The sequence below is a fragment of the Festucalex cinctus genome, chromosome 12, assembly GCF_051991245.1.
Source record: "Festucalex cinctus isolate MCC-2025b chromosome 12, RoL_Fcin_1.0, whole genome shotgun sequence".
NCBI lineage: Eukaryota > Metazoa > Chordata > Actinopteri > Syngnathiformes > Syngnathidae > Festucalex > Festucalex cinctus.
In genome coordinates this window covers 10,394,996-10,406,639 of record NC_135422.1, presented here as the reverse complement: position 1 = coordinate 10,406,639, position 11,644 = coordinate 10,394,996, and positions in this window count along the sequence as shown.

Below are 11,644 nucleotides of genomic sequence, written 5' to 3'. Positions count from 1 at the left end.
GGTAATAGATGCTTTTGGTAAAACTTCCTGTTTCCTTGTGAGCAAAACTACCGATGGATGTCTACAGACTGTTTTGTCTGCTTCATTTGTCAGCCACTTTGCGACCACGTTGTAATGCACGTTATCACCACCTACAGTACTGGAGGGTGAATTACTGTTCAAATTTACAACCTGGTTCACCAAAGAGGACGGTTCTCTAGCACCTTGTATATCATTTATTCTTTCCATTTTCAACTATCATCAATTTAAAAAAAAAAAAAAAAGTAAATATTTTTGTCTCACATTTCTATTTAAAGCTCAACTCAAAAATCCATAATGGAAAAATGGGCTAACTGTGGTTTGTACCTTGTACTTTTGCACTTCGTAGTGTTGTTCCGATACCGTTTTTTGGTCCCTGATACCGCTACCGATACCCAGCTTTGCAGTATCGGCCGATACCGATACCATACCGATAGCTAAGGTTTTTTTTTTCCTCAACATGAAAAAGCTGTCCTGCCATTGGTTCACAGCATTCAAGGGCCAATAGGATATCTCTTATCGGCATGCAGTGATCATGTCACATATCAGTGAATGTCGTGCACGAGCAAGACACAAGATGCTGCATCCAAAATCCTATATTAGCTTTGGAATTAATGGTATCGGCATGTTACTTGTGAGTAGTCACCGATACCGATACCACTGTTTTAATGCAGTATCGGCACCTCTGCCGATACCAGTATCGGTATCGGAACAACACTAGTATTTTGTACCTTGCTGTCAATTGAAAATGACGTTACTGTTTCTCAGGGCTCAGGTAACAACCAATCACTGCTCAGCTTGCGAATGTCACATGACAGTACACAGAGCAGGTGAGCCAAGATTGGTCGTTAGCTGAGCAACTGTGATGTCTTTTTCAGTTGACAGCAAGCGGCAAAATGGCCGCCCTCTGAGATGGATAAAGACGGGTGGAGATTGTCGTGTTTAGACATGTGGATATATTATTGTACAGAATTTTTTTTGGGGGGGTGGGGGTGGGGGGTTGACTTCCTCTTTAATATTTTTTTTTTATTCAATGGAAAAAGATGATTTGACAGACTAAAATTTTGATTAAAAGTGTACCTCAACACCACTGTATACCTACAACTATATTCTGTGAGAAGCATAGCACGATACACTGTAAATAAATTGTACTTACATATTGTCGACAAATACAATTTTTATTGTCCGTTTTTGATTTCCAATTGCCAGTTGGAATGAATGATACACAGATTTGTCGCTACCACTATTTGGTATTGTTGTTCTGCACTGACAGAGGTCATCTGGTGCTTTTGATTAATGAATTATGCTTTATTTAATTTTTTTTTTTGCTAAGGAAACTAAAACGCTTCAAATGAAGTCAGTCTCACCGCTTCTTTTATCTCCAATGCATTTCTTCCATCTTAATCGCATTTCATCATCCTCGCTTCATCCTCTCTCTTCATCATCTGTTTTTTTCTTCTTCTTGTTCTTTCCGGCGTCTCAGTTGAGCTTCTTTCAACTGCTGAATTACGAAGGTCATAAAAGGAACCAACTGCCTGGGATAATCATGGGAGTACAGGCCACTGGAGACAGAAAGGCCAGACTTTTTTTGTGTTGATAAAAGGCTACGCTGGCGTCTCCAATCAGATAGCGTCCATCTTGACCTTAAATGTGCGGCCGCTGAGATGGAAATGCGACTTCATTGTGACATCTGAGAGATGGCGACGAGGTGACAAGTTTTCTGTAAAGTTCTCGGGCAGCCTCAAAAAGGACTGTTAGAAGGGAAGTCAACCCCCAAAATTTGTTGAATGCTGGATTCTCACCGAATCCGAAAAGGCGAACTGGAACGCTTCCTTTTTGGAACGATTGCCACTCATTCGCACTTTCGTGCGTCCCGGAACGGAGGAGGCGTGTCCCTTGGTGAACAAGGAAGTGGAGTTGTTTTTTTTCTTTCTTTTATTCTTTTAACTTCAAGTGAACAACACATCGTACATTGTTAAACATTATATAATTGGACAATCAAATTTAGAAATTTCAAAGATAACAAATAAAACTTCAAATAAAACAAAAAGAACCAGTCCAGGGTGTCCCCCGCCTACTGCCCAGAGCCAGCTGAGATAGGCGCCAGCAGCCCCTGCGACCCTTGTGAGGAATAAGCGGTCAAGAAAATGGATGGATGGATGGATAAAACAAAAAAGAAGGAAAGAGAGAAAAAAAAGGGGGAGGGGGAAGGGTCGGTTAGGGGTTATCAGCAAGGTTAAATTCTTCTACCAAATTATATAGTTTCACTGCAATTTTTTTCCTCATACATTTTAGGGATGAAAAATAACACAATTCTTTGTGAAAAACATTGACGTTTGGTTTACATTTCAAGAATCTATTTTTATGTACAAAAAATTTACCAAGAATTATGAAAACATTAATGATCAGGTCATGGGATGAGTCTCTTGCAGAAATACCATACAAAACATTTAAGTGGAGCACTTTAGCGAGTCAACCAAAAGTGAGCACCGCCAACTACTTCCACTTCTTTTCTGGGACTAAACAGCCGTGGCACTATTTTCTCCTTTTTTGAGGTACGTGTTAGCACTTTTGCTTTTTTTTAGTGGCTATCTGGCAGCCGGCATTCGTGCTAAAAATAGCTTTGGCATGGATGGTAAACACTGCTGCTACCTCGGTACAGTTCATTAGCAAGTAAACAGACTTACCAGCACTTGAATGCTACTTCTTTGCTCACCATTCTGTTCCGGCTAGCCATGTTGTTGCAGTCGGGGTGACAATAGCGAGGACGCTGTGTGTGACGTAGCCCGTACTCGAAGCCGATTGGATGTCGCGAGACGAAAAGCGAAAAAAGTTACAATTTTTTTTTAACTTTGACGAATATGCGATTGTGCGGATTTTCGTCACGAATGTGGGGTTTTACGCTGCTGCGCACCGCGTCCCAGCGCACCAAACGCGTCCTCCGCGCCGCCCCACGCGCTTTCATTTCGGGCGCGCGCGAACTCCATTGACGACAATGTAAACGCGCCACCGAAACGCCTTTGGTGAGAACGCAGCATAACTCTTCTTCCACAAATTTAATATTAATCAGAATGTCATGTTTAGACTCGTGAGGTCACATATAAAATATTATTGTCAAGAAATGTTTATGTTTGACTTCCACTTTAGGTGAAAAAAAACACACAGTAAAATGTTAGCATTTAGGGTTTAGATATCCAATTAAATTAATTTGCAGTTGTATGATAACAACAGCTGGACTCATAACACAATATTGTTACTTCCCTTAGTTCAAATTGGAAAAATAATGTGAAAGCTCAGTCTTGGAAAGATTTGTGTACAACCTAAAATTTTCCACTGTATAGCAATTTTACTGTAAGTCCCCACAATGATGACTAGCTTGCTAAGTTGCGCTACATTGTGCAGTAACCTCATTGTGCTGGAGAGACCAAATGTTTCCTCAAACCGCTGCACAGTAGGTCAGAAAGGGGAAAAAAACACGACATTATGATCCATACAGAATCTCTCCATGGAAGCAAGACAATGCAGAATTTATTGTGAGGAGGCTGCAGGCTTGCATTCAGCAGCAGCCTGCTCGCCTCACAACATTGATGACTTATGACATATTCTGACTTGAGCTTCACTATACAGTAACAGGAGCATCTCTCAGCCTGGCTCACAAGGAGTGCAGATGAAAAACGTACTATACATCCAGCCGTATTTCTGATATATGTGATTTTGTGTTATGAGAAAATTGAGTTGTGGTGATGTCTTCCCCAAAAAAGCTAAAATAACTTTAAGATTGACATGCATTTTTAAGGACAAGTCATGTTTTTTATATGCAATTCTTCATTTCCAAGTAGACACATAAATGCAGTTTAATAATTTAACATCACTTTCAATCTCTAAATCAATATTCCGCCAGCTCAGGAGAATTATCACTGCCAAATGTCGCAAATCCAGCTGAGCAGTGCACAGCGCCACATTTTACTCACAAAGTCCACACGAACATTTGAAAACATTTTTCAGTTGGCTGGGATTCAATTGGCATTTAACGCCAAAATTAGCCTTTGATCGTGCTCCTTGGAGCGGTTGGGAATGCGAAATGAAAAAAAAAGGTCAGATTAAATATTCCTTACACAAGTTCAGTAAACGTGGAGTCGCTGTCGACTGGACGCTGGTAGTAACCACACAACATTGTGGAGTTATCCCATGTCTACAGGCCCACTAATTGTCATTAAAATGATCTTCTCATCATGTTAGTTTGTAAATTACTGTTCAGGGAAAAGGGTGCTGCTGTTTTGGTTAGCAACACCTGTAAATTGTGTGTGAACTATATTATCTATGAACTGAGGTCTTCAGTTGATGAGGCACCAGGCCACTAATCAGGGCTTTACATCTATTCATTGATTTGATAAGAGCAAACATGGCTGCCAAGACAACTTAACAGCAAGATGAAGAATCACTATAATTCTTGTTCATCTTTTGGATGTGATTTGGGAGGATATGTGTACATTATGAAGTCGCCATCAAATCCCACCGGCTGTGTTTGTTGTGGAATCAGTAAAGAAGCGCTGCTAAATTGTCTGTTGCAATTTTCACTGTGATTGAAGATGTTGACAAAAATAAATTAAAATCACTTCAAGAGTTTGTAACTCACAGGAATTACAGAAATTAGTAGTGGATAATAAGGAGGGTTTGAATGGGAATAATCTCTGGTCTGGTTTCATTAGACTATGAATTGTACAGTATAAATATAAATATTGCCGACACTAAAAAACAAAACAACCAAAATAAATCAATCAATAAATAAATAAATAAATAAATAACAACCCCCCCCCCCAAAAAAAAAAAAAACAAAAAAAACAAAAAACAAAACAAAAAACGGCTGGGTCAAAAATAACCCAAATTAGGTCAAAAATGGATCGATGCAACTTTTTGAGTTATTCAACAAATTAAATTAATAATCCATAAATCAACCTATAATTTGGCTTGTTTTGTGGGTTTTGTACGTTTGACACAATTTTGGGGTTAAATGAATAACCCGACAGAATTTGGTAAATAATGAACCCAACTTCTTCAGTTACTTAATTCAAAACCTTGGGTCAAATCAAATAAAATCCCACATAACAACCCAATTTGTCCGGTTAATTTGTGGGTTATTAGTTTGACCCAACTTTTTGGGTAAATTGAATAACTCTGAATTGGGTGAAAAATGAACCGACCAAACTTTTATAATTATTTAACCCAAAATGTTGCATAAAATTAAATAAATAACCCACAAAACAACCCAATTTTTGGCTTGTTTTGTGGGTTATTCGTTTGACCCAATTTTTGGGTTAATTGAATAACCCAACCGAATTTGGTAAATAATGAACTGACCCAACTTTTTCAATTATTTAATTCAAAACGTTGGTCAAATCAAATAAAATCCCACATAACAACCCAATTTGTCTGGTTAATTTGTGGGTCAATCAACTTTTTTTGGGGTTAATTGAATAACCCAAAAAGTTGAGTAGGTCCCTTTTTGACCAAATTTGGATTATTTTTAACCCAACTGTTTTAGAGTGTAGCAATTTATTATGTTTAGCTTTTTTTTTTCTCTACTTTTTGTGACACTAAAAGGAGGAGCAACCTCATGAATGTTAAAACTAAAAAGTAGAAAGTATTGCTCTTGTCAAGAAAAAATGGAAATAGATGATTTTTCTTTGTGAAAACATGGATGATTAAAATATAATCGATCAGAATATGCAAATACGCAAAATAGCGTTGACATGATATTTGGTATTAAATTATTAACTTGAAGGAAAATCAACTAAGATAGCCTACTGGGCAAAAATCTGACATGCAATGAAGTGTAAAATATTCATTGAGCCTTTTAAATACTCCATGGATTTAGTTTGCTGAAGGATTCTACCCACAATGTGCAAGTCAAGATCTTCTGGGGCCTCATACATGATACATGTCTAAATATGTATGTCTTTCTATATGCATAGACAGAACGCGGTCCAAGTGGCTGCGCTGCTTTGGAGTTAGAGAGAAGCATGTCGGATTGCATATGTGCATGTTAATCAAAGTGTCAGCCTGCTGCGCATGGCCTTTCGTTTCCCTCTGGATTATTTTCATAATTTAGATCCTCCTTTAAAAAAATAAAATAAAAAAATAAAAAAATTCTCATGCCGCTGAATGTAAGAAATTCACACACGTCTGCAATCATGAGTTAAGGCTTACGAAATGAAGTCCAGTATCCGTTCTGTGATACAAACTGAAAGTGCAATTGCGTCAGAAGTTACACGTTGAGATATTCAAGAAATTATTTTACGCTGGTTAAAGGATCGTGACCATTTCGTATCACTTGCAATACTCCTATACCAGTGGGTTTTTTTTTTGTAACTATGTGAAACACATTAAGTTTCCTTGTGTATGAAGTGCGCTATATAAAAAAAAACTATCGTGTCTTGCCTTGCAACCATCAGATCTCCTTCCCCAAACAAATAACAGTTGTAGAACCAATAATGACCTGAGAGAATCAGCATGGTGCATCCAGAATGACGACAATCCAAAGAAGAGTACTAGTACTTGTAGTAGAAGCCATAGATAAACACTAGCTGACTCATGACGTAATCGGCAACGTGACCATTGGTCGGCCATCTTAGGATAAGGAACTGCTCTGGTTCACAGCTGTGCTGTGGTCGATGGCAAGTTGGATGATTTACTCACTTAAATACTCGTAACTTGCCGAATTCCAGACAGATTTAAAAACGGATGGGTTTATTACAAAACCTTATTAATGTGGCTGTGATTTTGGATGATTTTTTTAATTTAATTTTGGGGGGAGGGAAACATGGAATAGTTATTTGTGTTTCCTCTTGTGTCATATCTAACAACAAAAATGAAAATAGGCTAAGAATTTTGGAAATTTGAGCAATCTACAGTTATTTTAAAGTCCGTGCTCCATTGAGTGTGATATTATGAGTGGTCGAACAGCCCTGTCCCAAAATGGCCGGCCTGTACCCACGTTTCTTCCCAACTGGTATCTAGCTATCTTTGCTAGGAGCAGCAAGGCTAATGCTGCATTTGAGGTAGGTGGGAAATCCGATATACTGTATCCCACTTGGAATCTCCCTGTTCCGACCTCAAAGCGTTTAAAAACGAGTGTAAACAACAAAGATGGCTGATCCGATAATTTGCTGTTGTTGTTGTGGTTCACACAGTCAAGTCCGAATCATGTTGGTTACGTAAAGTTACTTTTTTTTAACTAACTAAATTAATGTCAGAATAAATGAACCAAATACATTTACAATTGTGTAAATCATGTTTTGCCATTCACAGTCTCACTATTGTCGAGTGACGTCAGATTTAATTAAACCTGTCGGTGAAGTAAGTTGGAGTTAAAAGGGGGCGTTCCCGTGCATACTTCCTGGTATAAAGTCGTAAAAGTCTGACTTCCCACCTTCCCCAAATGCCACAAAACTGTTAGCTTACCTGGTAATTAGCCTATTTTGAGTATGAAGCCTTTTTTTCTTTTGTGGTGACTGACTTGTGAGATGTAGGACTGAAATCCGTCCCAGTGACGGCAGCGCAACAAGAATATGTAATAAATCAGAATCTTTCCTGTGTCTCGTATTCTTTCAACTTCTCAAACAAGTTCATTACACCGTTCATTTGAAGACGTTTTTGCATGGCGTCCGTAAAATGGACAGAGCAAAAAACAAAAACAAAACATACATTCGATAAGAGAGCTGTAAAAATCATCTCTTCCACACTGACTGTTGCAAATTTGTGACTGAAAGGTTGAATCTCGGGGGTCTAATTTGTCTTGTTTGCAATCCCGACGTTGCATTTCCATTCCCATCATCCAGCTGTTTTGGTGTGCGCCAAGGCTCTCTTTCAGCCCTCTCACTGCCGTCCACGACTGACAGTCCTCATCCCAGGAGGTTAAGCGCATGCCGACCTTTTCGGCTTCGCAGCTCAAGACGGCCTAACATTATCCGGGCCACTTCTTCGCACACTAATACAGATGGACAGAGCTACTATCTGCTCTCTCGCTCTGCTTCAAGCATATCATTCATCTGCCCTTTTAGAGAACTGTTGTCGTTGGTCTTAACTCAGCCGCCAGATCATCAGGTGAGCTGTGGGAAACAATTATTATAAAATTGCAATTTACTTTCTACAAATAATGTATCTTTTCATCTATGCCAGTGGCATATAAGTGAAAGAAGATGATCATGTAAAATATGTAGCTTGGCTCAATAAAGAAAGGGAAACACTGCCTGCCCTCAACATCATCTCTAATAGGCTTTCCTTTCTCCAGGCATTATGTAGATCGTCATTAGCATTTATCGATGAATTAGGTGACATTAGGACTCCCAGCGGGATAAATCATTGGGACCATCTTAGATTCTCTGGCCGATTTAATTAGCTTTTTATTTGTCCATCGCCGTTTAACCGCACCTCGTTTCACACCGTACATAACAAGATGAGAACGTGACCTCTCACATCTGCGATAACATATGCAAAGTTATTTAGTAAGCGGATGTTGTGGAGGTTGCTCATCGTTAGCCTCATTTACAGTTGATGATTTATTTGTACACGTTGGGGCTGTCTAAGGCGATAATGTGAATTAATTGCATGCACGATAGGAGGGAGTTTTGCTCCCTTGCTCCCCCTACCAAAATCTTTTGGTATAGTACATGTACAGTGTTCATACTAATGAATGAATGCACTACAAAAAAGTGTTACATCTCTCTGTATGCTTGGAAATATTATTTAAAAAAATGTGATGTGTTGGGGGGGGGGAAGCTAACTTTAGCGTATACATTGTTTCTAAATCACATAACCTGAAAGCCTGAGGGTGCCTCAGTTGTGCTAATTTTTGGTATTAGCATCAGGTCTCGGTTCCTATCCCCTGTTAACTCTTTTACTGCCACTCGTTATAAAAAAAAAAAAAACAAAAAAAAAAAACTTTAATATGACAAAGGCTTTGATCATCCGCATCATCCTTGAAAAAGTTTTATTTAATCAGATTTCATCAGATTTCGTCATGTTTCATTGTAATTTCATACACTGGCATTCCATTGAAAAGAGATACAATGCTGCCATCTGCTGGCCATAGTTAGTGAGTGTTTTTGATTCCACAACCTATTGACCAGGCAGCGCTGCACTTAGATGTTGCACGTCATTTAACGTTTATGGCGGCATAGATTGTGATTTTACGAATCGTTATTAAACGTTTTTGGCGGTCAAAGTGTTAATAGTGGATGGCTACAGTATAATATTTTTATTATTGATCAATTAAGAATATAATACAATATTAAAATATTAATATACATATAATTTTAAAATCTTTTTTTAATACAGCAAAATTTGTTCAAGCCCCAACTCTGAACATGCTAATACAATTACTATAGTGATTATATTAATAACTAGGTCAAACATAGATTACAAGATACTGTTAATTTTTTTGTACAGTATAATAAAATTGATCTTTCTCATTTGCAGCCATCAAATAATGAATGTTCATCATTACTGAATTTGTTAACACAGTGCTTTGGTAAACAACATAATCATAAAAAAAATATACAAAAATAATCATATAGTGATGTTATTCGTTTTGATCTTTTTTGTGTGCAGCAGCATTTGCACAAACGCTGAATACAACTGCTGCCGCATCATTGCCGCTAACAGCAGGCGTGTCTTGGCTGGTCCAATTATTATTTTTGACCAAACGTCCATGATTTTGGGTTGCCGAGGCGACAATGGTCCCTTCTTAATACAAGTTGTGTGCCAGCAACAGTATTTAGATATCAGATGATTACTTATTGTTGCTTTAAGCTGAGACATAATGACATAAGCATTTGAGCTAAGACGAATGAGAATGGGAGACTATCGCGGTTATGAATAATACATGTGCAGGCGATTAGAGAGTTAATTGTCCGGGAAAAGACTAAAGCAGCACTTTTGGGTACTTTGCAAAGTGCCTGAGAAGAAATGATGGCAGGAAGGATCATCAGGTCACAGGGTCTTGTTACTTGAAAGTTGCTTTATCTTGGACGAGCTCCTGAAGAAGAACCCGAAAATAGCTTCTTCTTTGTATCACAAGTTTTTGTCATTTGAACTCACAATGTTTGGGGTCAGGGGCTGAGATGAAGTATTTATTTTTTATTTTTTAGAGGGCGCGTGCTCATAAATCCGCTCAACGCATGACTGCTTTTTTGTCTGAGCCTCACACAGAAAAGGGAAGGTGTAAAGAAATGTTTTGCTTCTTGCTGTGGATGGTGTTACTCTCTCATACCATGTTATAATAATGCTAGATTTTTCATTATAGTTTGTTTTTATTTCATTTTGACTTTTGTTTTTGAAATTCAGGTAGTTTCAATCCACTTTTAGTGCAGGTTTGTTTGTTAAATTTGTTTTTATGTAACTTTTTTTTTTAAATGCCTCATTTTAGTTTAGATTTAATATTAGATTTAGTTTGTCTTCATTATACTAAATTGCATTTTAATTTTTTTAAATGCCTAATTTTAGTTTAGATTAGTTTTAGTATTGGGATTATTTTTATTTATTTATAAATGAAAAAAAAGATGTCTTACCTTACCTCTAATAGATTCCGGCTTCTTCCTGCATTTGCTAAAACAAATCAACAAACACTCCTTGCCACTAGATGAGAAATTATGGCAAGGATAAACATCAAATCATGCTTTCATGATACGTTTCATCACAATGATGAAAGTGACATATGTGTGACTAAACATAATTCTAAAAATACACTTGCACTAATCCAAAATAAAATGGCGCCACAATTGATTGAGAGCAGAGTAATTACATTGTTAAATTATTTGATGCAGATTCTTAACTGGAAAACGCAAAATATTCCCCACATGTAATTGTATTGTTCTGTCCATATCCAGCAGTCTGCTCATGTGCTCTGAATGGTAAGCATGGCTTTTTTGTGTGTGTGTGTGTGTATGTTCTTTTTTTTAACTGTAATACCTTTTATTGAGTAATGCCTTTTCCCCTTTCAGTTGGCGTAATAACAAGGCAAGCCTGCGCTTAAACAAATGTCAAACACTCCACGCTGCTCCCTGCACTGACAGCGCATACATTTCAATCAAGCCGCCGCCTCTTATACACTCAGACACACACAAACACTTTCAAGTGCACACGAGAGCATATATGAAGAGCAATTTACTGAACCTTTTAAGGTAAGTACTTTACTGTACCACAGAAAACATACAGGAGCAGCAGCAAACAGTACAACACGGAGACGGATACATTTGATGGCTTTAAGCGCTTCCCAATGCTCACTGTCACTCACTGGCCACTTCATTAGGTACACCCACTCCCTCGATTGGAAACACATAAAATTCCCTCCAAAAATTGACAGATAATTTTTAAAAATACCAATATATTGCAATATAGCATTTATCCTTAAAATTGCACAAAATTAATGGCAATTTTCATTCTTCTATATCTCAATATTTTTGTTCCTGATACTAAAATGGCCACAAGAGGTATCGGCTGGGGTCGCGAGTGCCAAAACCTTGAAATAAGGCCGGTCATCGGCCCAATACTCGCCCATCCTTAAAAACAACCCAAAATATAAGAAACATCTCAGTGCGCTTCTAAAAATTGTGGCATCCAGGGAAGT